We start from the raw sequence: 14,829 nt of genomic DNA, 5'->3' as shown, positions 1-14,829 counted from the left end.
TTGATGTGCAGGAGTTCCTTGGATGTTTGAAATTGGATGTCATTACTTCCCAGAAAAGAGCTCGCAGCAGTGTTCTCACCTGGAGAGGAGCAGAGCCCAAATGAGGAAGGGACAGGTGTTTGTTACCATTGGCCTCTTTTGGAATTGTTTTTAAAATTAATATAACTGCTTCTGAAAGTTTTAGAGACAAGAGTTTTAAGTGTGGCTCTGACTGTGGTTTTATGGGAACACTTTTAAATTCTGATTTTACAAACCTTAGAACTTCACAGTTGCTGACCTGTCAGAAGAAAGCTGTGAAGACTGAATGCTTTTCCATGAACTGTTCACTGGTGTGTGTATGTGTTATTGTAATGGAAGATGATAGAGAGATTAGTTTTACTGCCAGTTTTTTCTCTCTCTGCATGACCCTTGTGATTTTCTGGTTTTCTTTTTTTTTAAAAGTTGTTGTTTTGTGCTGGAATTTACCATACTATCTTTATATTAGCTTGATTTCAAGGTCTTGAATAAATGTCTCCTTTAAAGAAGGAAGAATAAATTCTGACTCAGTTTTAATTGTAGTACACAAAGGCAAAGACCATTGCAAGCCAAGGGTGTTTATTGTCCTGACACACATTATTTTTCTCCTTAGAAAAGAAGTGTGCACCTTTGTTTCATTATTTCTTCCTGGTAAGTGGACATTTTGTAAACTCCCACCTAAGGGCATGGCACCTCAAAAAAGGACTGTGTCAAGGTTAGTTGTAATGAGTAAAATATGCAAATTCAAATTAAAAATATTTTCTTAATCGAGGATGCATAAATTATTCCCAGTGGGCACCTAAGTGACAATAAATTTTGCATGCCTGGGAATTAACATGCCCCACTTATATTACTTTTCTGTTCCATTAAAAAAATGCATTATTCATTTAAATGGCTTCCATTGTATTTAGCTTCTGAAAAAGAGATCAAACTGCTATTTCAAGGCCTAAATTTGAGCAACATATGAACCAATTTTGTGTATACTTTCATGCTAAACTTGGAAAAAATCTTACGTTTACCATGTCTTCAAAAGAAAAAAATCATACAAAAAATTCAAAAAATAAAATCATACAAAAACCAGGTAAACCTAGTCAGCTAATTGCTGTGATTCTCTGAAATGATGTCAGCATTTCTGATACCTAATTTTGGAGTATCCAGGGTCTTTCTGTACGTTTGATCTGGGGCTGCATCCCTGTTAAACCCGTGCTGTCGCCAGGCAATGTGGTACATGAGCACATTTTGTCCTCTCCTCCTCCCAGGGTTGTTTGCCTGTCCCCTGATCTGCCTCTGCAGGCAGTTCTGCTCTGTCCACCCCACACAGGGCTGAGAGGGGACAAAAGAAGCTGAAACTCAAATTTTCAATGGGGGCCAAGGTGTGTTTGAGCTGGGAATAGGCAGGAGGGAATGGAGATCTATGGGGATGGCATATAGAGCTCTTGGCTGCCCCTCTGTAGCTGTCTTTTGATAATCTTTAACTACCAGTTTGCTCATGTGAGCAGCAGTTATTAAAAATGGGGGGTAGTTTATCTGCACGCTTTCTTCTTAGCTAAGCAGGTTTGAATGTCCAAGGGTTTCTGTGAGCTCTTACCCGGTGTATACTGAGCACATTGTATCTAATCATTCATTTTTTTCCAAGCCCTTGGAGGTGCTTATAATCCTAGGGATGCCATAGAAGCTCCGATTCTCTCCATGTAAATCATTTACAGTGGGATTTCAAAAGGGCTCAGCCTAACCCTGCTTCCTTAGAAATCAATTGTTAAGGTCCTTGTGACTTCAGTGGGAGCAGTTACGCCAACACAGAGTGCTTTGAAAATGCCTCCCTAAACTGTAAATGAGAATATACATTTGAGAATGTTGCAACCTAATTTTTAGACTGAGCTTGTGAGATGGTAGTAAGAGAGTGCCCTAGATTTAGTGCTGTATCTATTTGATTATGTCACTTTGCCACCTTGTCTGAATTTGGCACTGTAAATCCTATTTACATGGGATTTATTCTTTTTGTCTGTTTGGTCTTTGTATTTTTATTGTAATGATCTTATCATTCCAGCTCTACATTGTACCCACAGAAACATTTAAGAAACTCTTTACCCTAAATGCTTCAGTATACATAAACATTTTATACTTTAATGTATGTGTGTGTATATATATATATATTTTCTATTTTTCTGCTTGTAAATGATTAGGGGCAAAATAGATGTGGACTAAATTGAGAAGTTTTGGGATTTGCGTGTTGGGATTTTTTTTGTGGAGGGGGTTGTTTTTGTTTGTTTGGGTTCCTTCTTTAAAACATCAAAATAAATATTTAGGTGGCCCTTTATAAACATTGGCATACTTTATTGTTCAATTATGACTTTAATATTAGAAATGCTTAACTGTGACAGATTTTAAAGAATATTTCAAAAACTGAGTCTGGAGGTAACAGCTTTATTACTGCATGATGACTTGACCCATATTTCCTAACATGATTTCCCTACTGTAACTCATTCATGTAAGTCTAATGATATCAGTTGACCTTGACAGCTAGACCTAAAAGCCTGTGGTTGTCCTGTTTTTTTAGGATCTTTTAGATTTTTCTTAGTTTGGTTTTTCTTATTTTAGTTTTTCAGCAATTTCAAGAAATCCATTTTAAATATAGGGTATCAAAAATTCTACCAAGAAGGTATAACTAATTCTAAGCAACCAGAATTTTTGCAATTCCTTTGAATCTTTGGACTGAGCATATTTTACATAAAGTTGCACAGTGATACCTCTCTCTAGCATAATTCTTAAATCCCTTGTAGCAGACAAATAGAGCTAATTACATAGCCACATGGAAAAATTACTGTCAAATACTTTCTGTGTCTTTAGTGAGAGATGACTTTGCTGTTCTTGTTTAGAATTATTCTTAACCTTCAGTTCTGCCTTTAAATGAATAATTTTTATTTAGTCTTTTTAAATCCCCCTTTTAGTATTTTCCACTTCCCCTAAATGGAATTTCTAGCTGGAGTACCTTGGCCTGAAGATGAGGTCAGTTTTAGTGATAATGATGAGATAAATGCTAGGTGTTTTGAAATCCAATCTGTCAGAAACATTAGACTTGTGCATAATAATGTAAAGGGGACACTACTAGCTTTCCAGTGAGCCTGTCACTTTTAGCTCTGAGATCACATCTTCAGACTTGCTTTGAGCCCTTTAAGAACAAACCTGAAAACCACCTCATTACTATGCATAGAAAAACTACTTTAATCACTTTGAGATTTCTAAAATGTATTTGTTAAAATCTTTCTCTCATTCTGAGGCTGATATCATTTGACTAAGGGCACTGAGGGAGCCTGACTTGAGAGGTATTGGGACATGAAAATATTGGAAATTCTTATAAGCAGTGTTTAAAATAGCTTTTCTGTAAATGATTTGGTTCACATAGAAAAAATGATTGTCTGGTGCTGTGGTTTGGCAAGCACTAGTGATGAATATGAATAAATTCACAGGTGATTTCACCTTTTATGAGTAACATGACCATGGTTTAAATTGTCATAGCAACTTTTCCAGCATCATGAATCCTCCCCTTCTTGTGTTAGCCAGTAGTGTAGGCAGGAGAGACATGGAGCTGGTGGACACAGTCCAGAGAAGGGCCACAAGGATGATTAAGGCATTATCTTTGTATCATCTATTCCCACAGGAAAGTCTGAGACAGAGGGGACTGGAGAAGAGAGAGTTCAGGGGATTTTATCAGTGTACCTTCAAGGAAAGGTGTAAAGAAATCAGGGCAAGGCTCTTTTTGCTGGTCTCCTGTGACAGGACAAGAAGCAATGTCCTGGTTTTGCTCTTTGCTCTGTACCCAGGTGCAGATAGCCTAGATCTAGTCCTCCTTCCTTGTTAGCCAGGCTTAAACACTGCTCTGCACACAGGAGCTGCAGTGCAGCCCCTTTGGCCTTGCTGTGCTCCTCCTGTCCTGCAGCACTAGGCCTTGCTGGGGGAACAAGGGCTCTGCTGGGCTCAGGGGGAGGAAATGGCCTGAGGGCTCAGGAGCTGCTGCCCAAGGCCTGCAGCTGATTCCACCATCCCAGTCTCATTCCTGTGTCTTAGAACCCTGGAGAGAGCAAAGCCACACTGCCATACTGTGTGCATTCCCTGGCAATCCCCTTCAACACCTTTCCTGTGACACTGAGCCAAAGGAGAGCCCTCCCACATTCCTTTGCAAGGACAAACTTGTCAGTGCTGAGATGTTGGGGAGAATACCTGTCAGGAGAGGGTGCAACGCTAGGAAATAATTTTGTTGGCATATCTATCTGTTCATACCAGATGCTGAAAGCATTGTTGAAGGGCAAAATACATTCTTTTGGGGTTTTGGGTTTTGGTTTGGTGTTGGTGTTAACCAAAATCTTTCCTACTTGACTTTTTTTTTTTTTAATTTTGGTTTTCTTTGGCCTTGATGTTTTTACTTTTAATCAATTATGATATTAGAGATATTTCAAGTAATAAAGGGGCTCTGTGATTGGTATTGAAAAGGCAGGTATTGAAAGAAATCCAAGTTGTGCAGATCACACAGAAATTTGATTTTATATTGTTTGGTAGAAGTTAATGATGACTGAGAGTTTTAAATGTGTTGATTGTTACTGACAAGCAGGTTACTTATAACAACAGATTTTGAGAATTAGTAACAATCCCGTAGTATAAAATTAAATATGAAATTACATTTATATTATAATTTTCTTGGAGACAGTTTGAAATTGAAGATAGAGGACATGAAAGACAGAATTCTCCTGTGGAAATACTCCATATTTGAGCACTTAATGACCTGAAAGAGGAGGAAATATTTTGCCTGTTAGAGACCTAATGGTTCTTTTATACAAGTCTGGTTCAGCCACATACATAGGTTTCTAGATTTTGGACACCTCTCAAATATGAGAATCAGCACAGAGGACTTGAGGAAATGTCATTATTAGAACTGCTCCAAGCTGAATGCCAACTGAAGTTGCAATGAAATTTAGGTGTAACGCTGGTGTGATGTATTTTATGCAAAGATATTTTTTCCTTTAAGTTCTGAGCAAAGTTATTTAAGTTTATTTTTTGTTTGGGGTTTTTTGTTTGTTTGTTGTGTTTTTATAATTTTGTGTGTTGAAAAAGTAGTTTGTTTACCTCATAGGCAAAGAAAGGAAAGCATGTAACAAATGAGGTGAAAGAAACTGGTGGGTACTAAATATTTGCTGCCGTTTGACAGGCGAAGTGTGGAGATCTTGGGTTTGGTTTTGGGGGGGGTAGAAGTGTTGGTGTTTCAATGGGACTTGCTTCTTTTATGATTTAAGTGTTGTGGGTTATTGGGTTTTATTATTTTGGAAAATAGATATTTGCCATGAGAAAAATATTCTTTATTTTTAGTTTTATTTAATAACTGGCACAGAGTTCTGTGGGTAGATTTACTGATAGACTGGATATCAGACTTATGAAATGTTAATACAGCTCTTCAAAATATTTTGATACATGTTAATATTGAAATAGCATTGGAAAATAAGGGAATATTTCAACATAACTAGCCCTCGTAGTTTGATCACCTGATCCAGTATTTTTGAATCCTTGCCCTTGCTGGGCTGGAATATGAAATTAAGCATTCAGATCTGGAAACCCCAGTCTCTGGAGAATTTTGCTCTTTTGGAAAAGGCGGCTCTGTCAGCACAAAGGCATTTCTGGAAGGCATTTCAATGAAGATACGAAACTGTAGAGGCCACATAGAGAGAGGGAGAGCAAGGAAGAAATAAGGAAGTGTGTGGGTGAAAAATGCTAGAGAGACAGTGGGCCAACCCCACTATTTTTGTGCTAACTTGGGTTAAGCAACCCTACAGTATGAAAACTTATTGAAAAAATACCACAAAAAAGCAGTAACAAAAAATGTTTAATATATTGCTATTGAAATGAAGATGGCACCTGCTGACTTGCTTTCCTTTTATGTGCAAATCTGTTTTTTATAATTTCATTTCTGCATGATTCTACTAGTTTAAGAAAGTTTTAATACAGGCTTGAAATACCTTCTAATTGAAATTGATTAGAATATGTTTCACTGTTTTTGTGTGGTCTCATAGAATACATTTTTGCATTTAGCATTGGTGATTTTTATTTTTATCTACATAGTGTAAGCCGTTCATGTAACTTCAATGTGTGCTGGATTAGCTTCTACTGTTAACATTCCTTTTTATTTCCAGTTGCTGGAATTATTGCAGCTGATTTTGCCCCAGGCACAGTTCACTAGGGAGTTGGTACCTGGGGTTCTGTTGATATCCCTGTCACTGGCAAGGTAAGGAGAGGTTGACTTGCATTCGCTATGAGTAGCAGGCTGGAAATAAATCATTTTAATATGCTTTCTGAAGATAAAAAATTAGGAGGGGCAGTGGGTGTCTTGCTGATTATTTATATGCAGTATACCAGTAGTAACTGGGAACCTTGACTGTGGTTTTTGAAACAATATTCTTTCTTACTGATGTGTTGAGAAACAACTCTTGCTCACAAAATGAAGGAACTAACCTATCTCAAAGGGAGTATTTTCTGTATGACAAATCAAAATGATATTTTTTTCCTTGGGAGAAAAAAAATGCCCTTCTAAATGAATATCTGCAACAAAGAAAATTTAGCACTGAAGTCCAAAATTTTAGCTTCTTCTCCATTCAACAAGTTTCTTACGTGGCACCTCAAAGCTGGTTCATGAAAAGCTTGTGGGCCATGAGTCTGTTTAATTGTTTGTTTTGTTGCTGGCTCTGATGATATTGGATCAATTAAATAACTTGACTTTCAGAAGCACTTACTAATTCCTTTTTTCCCTAATAGCATGGAAGGAGTTACACAGCTGAATGACATTTGTTTAGATAGTCATGTAATATGAATATCTTTTAAAAGAAGAGAGCACTGAAAATGAGCTCTTTTTAAAAGGATTCAGTTTTGACAAGTCAGTGCTTAGTGTTTGAATACTCGTGAAATGATTTCCTTGCAACAATGCCATATTTAGCACACTAATAAAAGAGAGGAAGGAAAGTGGATCTTTGATAAGCTAATTATTTTTGGAACTTGCATCAGAGTTTAGTAAATCAGCATGCTGCATCTGCAGTGCTAACCAAACTAATCTAAAATACTTGCCTCCCTGTGGAGGTATAGAAATGTCATAGTCTGTGGAGACCTGCACTGCATTTATGCAGGTCTGCCTTTTCTGTCATAGATTCAACAGACCTTTCCAGAGAAGAACTACAGTACTTTAAACAACATTAACGTGGGGTTTAAAGAGATTAATGAATATCAGCCTTGTACTAAATAAATCTTTATCACTTGCTTTACCTACTGCAGTAATTGCCTCTGTGCAGTGGAACCCATTCAGGCTGTCAGCTTGCCATTAATCTCAAATACATCTTTGACAAAAGAATCTACCTTATCTTCATTTTGGTTGTGTCTGTGTTTGTATGTGAGCTCTGGCACTTAATCAGATCATCAAAGTACCACATATGAATCTGTTTAGTTTCAGAGGACTTGAGGAAGGACTTGTTACATGTTTGAGGAATTCTGACCTCATGTAACATGATTTATAAATTAACACAAAACCCCAGGGCTTCCAAATCTGTTTGTTACAAATATGTACCCATTTCTGTCACCAAATGAAATGTGATAACAGATATGAGGGCCATGACTGTACTGTGTGAGATTTATGCAAGCAAACAATATGTGTGTCTTGCTTGTGAAAACATCCTCACTGGCCCTCCCACCTAAAAAACAATAATTTGCATCATACCATAGACAGCTTTGTGTGCATTTGTGTGCATTTATGTTTACAGATTATGGTTTCAAAACTGATTTTTGTTTACCTGTGTGATAAACCCCCTCCTTTAATATGGCTACCAAGTTATAATTGAGAATCAAGCTGCTGAGATATGGAATTAATGCACATATTTTATACCAGCTTCATAATGCAAACAATTTAAATTTTTATTTAGCCCTAATGTCACAATGAAATGAATTATCTACTTTGATGTGAATTTAAACTTCTTTAAGCTGTTTCTGAATTAAAAAAAAAAAAGTACTTGTTTATTTAGGATTTTTGGAGTATTTTCAGACTCATGTGAAAGGACTGTCTGCTTTTTGAGCTCACAACTAAACATGTAACCAGAATTCAGGTATTTTTGGATGAACAAGTAAGGATAAATTATATAAATGGAGTAAGTTCTCCCTGGAAAGGATAGAGGTTTAGGAGGAATATAATTCTGTATGTGGAAGGAGCCTTGCAGATTTATTCAGGTAGCTCATATCTGCACAGATAATTGTGTAGCAAAAATTAAGAACGTGAAAAGGCAAAGATTGAGTATATAGACTGAAACACGAACTTTAACATGAGTCTGAAATCTGGTAGTTTTACACTGGCAGCCTTAAATTAGGTGCTGTTTTGGATTCTTTCCCAATAGGTAGGATTCACATGAGGGTGTGATGTCCTCATTAACTTCATCAAGGGAGATGATTAACGGCTGCATTTAAGCTGTTTAACCTCAAAGGCTAGGGAGGAAGATGACCAAAACCTAGAAAACCCAAATTTGCAGGGCATAAAGCTCCCTGTGAATTGAAATATCTGCTATAATTGTTGCTGAATGAATAAGTTAGTGTTGAAGTCATCAAGAATGGTGAAGCACTTTGTAATTTATTAAAAATTAACCTATTTAGCTTAGGTTTTCTAAATGGAGACTCTTAGGGGCGCTTGTTTCATATTTTGAGCGTTGGCCATGGCTAGTAACTGCTGTAGCTGTGTGAACAGTGCAGGCAGTGGCTCTGTTGGGCAGCAAGGAGGTGGGGACCATCAGCAAGGTTTGATGCAGTGTGGCTGGGGTGGGCTCCCAGCATCCTGTGTCTGCCTGGTGCCATGTAGATCCAGTCCCAAAGCAGCCCAGGTGAGCCAGCACAGCACTGACCCCATGGGCACCGTGCTGCCTCATTCAGGACAAGCTGCTGCTCTTGTCCTGTGCTTGGAGCCAGCTTGTTCTGTACTCATTTGAAGACTTTGTCCTTCCTTGCACAGCTTAGAAATGATCTACTCAACACTACACTTAAAATTAGGAGATCTGAGGGCTCTGTTTGGCCTTTTGCATGTTTCTCATATCACAATAGTTCTGCCCTTCATTGCCTTTCTCTAAGCACATTGGCACAGATCTGGAAATCATTACGTAGAAATATTATGTAATGTCATTGCTAAACACTAGAGGATATCCCCAGCTTCTGTTTTGCCTTTGCATACCACATTTCTTAAAATCTTTAAGGAAAATAGATTTCTTAGAAAAAATAGTTTCAGTGGATAAGTAAGGCAATATATCCTGGATATCCTGGAATTTCAAATAAGTCAAGACTGGATAATCGAGGCTAATCTGTACATTTATTTGAACTGTTTTGATTAAGGGGTAGGTCTGTTCAGCAGAAAAACCACAAGTGAGAATTTGCCCTTTACATTTAGATTATTATTTTTATGCTATGTTTCTTGACCTTTCAGTGCTGTGTTTGGTGCTTGTGGTTGCTAAGCACATTTAGCTCCTTCTTTAAAAATCAGTCACAGGCCACTGATGGGTTTGAGACTGTATTCAAAAGCTGAAAGCAAGCTTGTTTTTTGTGTCTTTTGTTGTGGTTTTTTTCCCCCTCACTCACAGCAGTCCTCACGTATCTGTTGCTGCTCAGCTGCTAAGACCATGACCCAGCTGATGCTGTAATGCTTCTTCCTTTTTCTCCTTTGACCCGCTGTTTTCAAAGTTTCCTTGGAGTCCTGCATGTGAGCCACTCATACTGCAGCTTGATGCCTCTGCCTGGAGCTGCTGGCTCTGCCCTTGCTCTACAGTTGACCTTGCAAGGTCTTTCTTTCACACTAAAGGCTTGAAGACCAAACTCCTACAGAAATGTTTATCCTGAGAGCTGTTGTTCATGTGTCAGTAACAGCTGCAATAAACACATGATTTACAAATCCATGCCAGAAGAGCAGAAACACTTTTACATGTTGTCAGAATTACAGCTATTTATTCCAACAGCTCCTCCAAAGTATTCACCCCACACTGCAGAACAGAAACTTTTCAGTACACATCTCTTCTTATAGACTGTTTTTCAATCTCTGACATATTGGCTGAATATTTGAATTAGGAGATGGGCAAGTAAGAGCTGAAAAGGTTTGATCAAAATTCTTGAACTGTGTTCCCGAGGGTTATTGTGGTTTGGTCTAATTAATAATGTGCTCACTTTAGATCTTCCACTGACATGTTCTTGCAGGAATGGCCATCAGATGCTCATGGATTGAAAAACTGATATGGAAGAGAGATGAGGGCAGAGACTTCTCTAGCTTTAGTCAGTAAAGACCCTGGAGAGAAAGGGTAAGGTATAATTACTTCCAGAGTTCAGCCTGAGAAGAAAATTATTGGGAAGACTGCTGGATGCAGAGAGTGGGATGAGAATGACACAGTCAAACCAGAGGCATGGTAGAGAACCCTACCTTTAGCTTTCCAGAGCTACCAGCATTCAATGGGCTATTTTGGAAAAGGTTTTTCAATTTCTCCTCTGCAAAATATCTCTAAACTGGTTGGATTGTCATACCCTTCTTCAGTCTTACTCTGGCTGCCTAGTTTTGTTGTTGATTTTAGGGATGTGATGAGAGCTTTTTCAGCTACCAGCAGACACATGACTTAGGAGGCTTTGCTACTCCTGCCAATGTAGGTCACAACTCCCAGGAGGTATCTATGGCAAGGACCACTAGTTTATCATCCTTTTACAAATGATGATACAAATTTAGATACAAATCTAGTCATTAGAAGCCCTATCTGGATTTTTAGTAATTCCACATGTGTTTTCCTTTTTCTGAGACTCTTGGATATCCTGAGCATTGACACTTTTCTGAGTAGCCTCTCTGTGTTTTTATATACCAGCACATATTTCTTGTAAGCTGAAAGGATCTGCTCTAGTCCCTCAAAATCATAGATTATATTGTCTATATAGCAGTTCTCAATTACCTTGTTTCTAAACTCTGCTTAATAGAAGCTCAAGCTCAATGTTACATGTAGATGCATTTACTACTGTCTTCTTCTTTATAGCACATCGTTCATGCATACACATTTTTTTGAAGAAGGTCCTCCCTTATGTGAAGAATGTTAACGGGTTTAATAGTGTCTCAACAACATAATTGTATTTCAGTAGTTGTATTTTCATCTTTTACTACAGTGGTTGCTACCTATTTTTATGGGTGTAGGGGGAAACAGTGCTCTAAATATATTTGAGGGACAGCTAAAATATATTAATATTTCATACTTCTTCTTTTGTAATTCTGTTATTTTATAAAAAAAATCAAATTCTTCATCAGTTTTTAAGATGTTATTTTATTTTAAGAATTGTGCATTCCTGTTTCAGGCTTGGTTTTGCTTTCTCACTACCCACTTTCTCATGCTTTTTGGGGAAGAATAGGGAGCTGGGAACTCTGATATCTGTCCTGCACAGAGACTGGGCTGTATAAAGGGTATGATCTTGGAAGCAGCTCTCATCAGTGTCCCAGACCTTCAGTGCCTCAGGATCCTTGTTAGGTTATCGTGTCTCGTTCAACTTTTTTGTTGCTCTGTAAGATTTATGATTTTTTTATTGCTGCAAATAGTGATTTCCAAATACAAAAAGTTCTAGTAGCCTACTAGTCAAGTAGATAAAATTAACAGAGAAGGAAAATTTACTTTTTCTCTGGTTAAACTCCTTGAGGGTTTTAAGGAAGGCTTTTTGAGGAGTGCCTTGCTCTTGCATACCAAATAGCAAAATTTCCCAATGTCAATGCTGTTTCTTTATACTCTCAAAGCATTGTTACCAAAGAGAGGAGGATTTCATTCAGCCAGGTCTTGTTTTGTCATTTTGGAGTTCAAATATTAATGCCTTTTTCTGTATCACACCGTGCGGGTCAGACTTCGTGGAATATCGGAAACCGCGTGCATTGATGAAATAACTTTATTTTGTGTACTTGAGATACTTCTATTTTTGAGCCCTGTATATCTGACAATAATGGCTGGTGCTGTCCTTGCAGTGTAAAGGGACAAATACAGGCAAGCTGCTTGAAAAAGATATTTAATGTAGTTCTCAAAGCATTGCAGCAAAACTTTGAAATTAGGCTTTATTGGGAATAATTAAAGGAGCAGGTTTGGAATCAGTTAAAGACCATATCTATGTGTAGGAAGAAAAGTGGAACAATATACAGTGGATGTCACTCTTTGTTCTTGGATTTTCCAAGGCTCCTATGTGGAAAAAGATGAATTAGTATGAATGGATGAAAATAGGTTTTTAAGATATTTTCTTTCTTTTTCTTTTAAGGAACTGCTTCCATCTACAGCTTTCTTCCAAAACTTGAGATGAATGAAATCTGTTTTAACTTCAATAAAATTAGAAGTGCTATGAGAAGCCTTTGGGACAGGGAATTTTCACATATATTTTTTAATGAATGACATTCTTCAGCTGGCCCTCTACCCTGTCTAATATTTTGCAGCCTTGGAAATTTTGGTTCTGTATGCTTTATTTTCTGTGGATATTTGCATCACTGAAGGTATTTTTAGAGACTCTATTGAGAATTAAATTTTATTAACTCATTGAAGATATTATATTATTTTTATGCAATTATTTTCCAATTCAGAAAGATTTTGTGTAATATTAAAAATCAGGTTTAAGTCAAAATATGCACAATGGAATTTAAAATCCTTATTTCCCAAATGATGATGATAGAATTAATTAACCTGTTGTTTACTAAGGAGACTCAGTCCCTTATATGCTATTGAATAGAGGGGCAGAACAAACTCACCCAGGCTTGTCCATGATGTGTGGGTGCCACTTACAGCAGCCCAGTGCAAAATTCTTTCTGGATCTGGAGCACACAGCTGTCCATGCCTGTGGGCCCTTGCTCAGCTTGGAGAGTGTGGGCTCGTCCCAGAACCAGGCACTGCAGGGCCCTTTCTGTGCAGGGATGCCAAGGGGTGGCTTCTGTTGTTAAACCAATGTATTGTCTGTGCTTTCTATTAAAGGGGAGGATGATCCTCGGAAAATACTCTTGATGACACTCAAAAGGTTTCTTGTTTTGGTAGAAATTTTTTCTACTTTCCTTTAAAATCAAGTAGCCTACCTTGATGAATGACAGGTCTTCATCTTCCTTCTAGGAGAAGAAAGAAGTGAAATTGCAGGTGTGATTCACCTTTTTCTTGAAGGATGTTGCAATAAATTCAATAAGTTGCAATGCCATCTTTATACCAGTGGTATTTTCTTTTTCCAATGATCTTGGATTTTTCTTTTTGTTTTTTCTCCTCACGCGGTTTATGTGGCAACCTATGAAAATATATGTAAGTCTTCCTATTTGCTTTAATGCCCTGGAAGGTTTAGCTCAGAAACACTCACCTCAACCCAGAGAGGATGAATTACCACCAAAATGTAAATATTAGTGAGGTTGATCAGTTTGTTTGTTTTTCCTTTGTTTTTTTTTTCATTCTACAAGATGGTGTTTTTCTCTGAGCTGTTTAAGGTTCAGTTTTGGCAGTTTGCTGTGGGCAGAGGCACTGTGGTCTGTGAAGACACACCAGTACAGATCTCCACACCTAGTTTTTGGAATAAGGGATTATGAGCTACCAACTGGTTTTCATCAGCCTACAATTTTCCTGTCAAAACCTAAAAGAGCTGCAAACAATTTTGTTTGTGGAAAAGCTCAGTGCCTGCTTATAATTAACATTGTGACAGTGGTTTTCACACAAGTCTATTGCTTATTTTATATGAACTTCAAAGGCTTTTATAAACATGAAATGTTTAACTACTGGAAAAACAAATAAAATTGAAATATTGCAATAACTTGGATGAGATATTTTTCCCAATGTTTTCTGAGAAAATAGGTAACACAAGGTACATCTGGCCCAGATGAGCTCTCTCCCCTGTTTAAGGCTGTGGGCAGTAGGGTCTTTCCACCTCTTTTGTGTGCACCAGGTTTTATCAATGGCAGCAGCAGGAACATACCTTTGAAGAACTTTGTGTTCATTTAGTTGAGTGCGTGAGATACTTTAGGGTTTCTTTCTGTTTAAACAATGCTCTGTCCATGTGGTCCTGCAACCACATTCTCTTGGTTTGCTCTTCTAACTGCAGCTACCCCAAAGTCCTTTCTAATATGTGTTCTTAATGTATATTTTTGTGGCTAAGTGCCTTTCTGTAATGAACTTCCTTCCACATTTTCTTACATCACAGGGTTCTGGTTTCAAAGTGGAAGATTTAATTTTATTTATGTTGAATTGAATTAAAGAACTCAGTTGTATGGAGTTTTTGAGAAAATCTTTAGATTGTTTGCTCTTAGGGTGCTTTTAAATCCATGAAGTAAATTATTTCAAATTTTTAAATTTTTTTTGTTTATTTGGTTATTAATTAAACATTGACCTAATACCCTACAGAATAAGGAAACATTTTGACATCTGAAAGTAGAAAGTGGTGTAATTTAACAAACAGAAGGTGTTTTCTTTTAAGATCTTTAGCCATACAACTCTATAGCAAAGTGAAATTGAAATTTTGTTGGTTTTTTAATCTAATGTGCCATTTTATTTTAAATTATTTATACATTGCTATTTTATTTTGGTTTAAGAGCCCATTACCAGCACAAAAATGACCTCACATGAGGTCAGATAAGAAGTAATAAAATCATATGTTGTAATCCTTCACTTATGTTTATTTAATTGGAGGAGGGTGCCTGATCCATACCAGACTTTGTCACACAGAATAGTATTTGTTATACAATTTTGAGTTGAGGAAACTACCCCTGAATGAAATTTTTTCATAGCAATTATAGTGTGTAGCTCATACTGG

At 37.3% G+C, this 14,829-nt stretch overlaps 1 long non-coding RNA gene across 1 annotated transcript in view; it reads left to right on the top strand.

Annotated features, from left to right (window-relative positions):
• Positions 1 to 13,795, top strand: part of LOC132079227 (uncharacterized) — a 43,738-nt gene extending 29,943 nt beyond the window's left edge. The window contains exons 3-4 of the long non-coding RNA XR_009419365.1: positions 6,192 to 6,283; positions 13,155 to 13,795. This is a non-coding gene — a long non-coding RNA (uncharacterized LOC132079227). The remainder of the gene's footprint in view (positions 1 to 6,191; positions 6,284 to 13,154) is intronic.
• The last annotated feature ends 1,034 nt before the right edge of the window (positions 13,796 to 14,829 follow it).

Source organism: Ammospiza nelsoni, chromosome 13 (genome assembly GCF_027579445.1).
Source record: "Ammospiza nelsoni isolate bAmmNel1 chromosome 13, bAmmNel1.pri, whole genome shotgun sequence".
In the NCBI taxonomy this organism is placed as follows: domain Eukaryota; kingdom Metazoa; phylum Chordata; class Aves; order Passeriformes; family Passerellidae; genus Ammospiza; species Ammospiza nelsoni.
The sequence above is the reverse complement of the archived record's forward strand: the minus strand, read 5'-3'. Positions and strand labels throughout refer to the sequence as shown.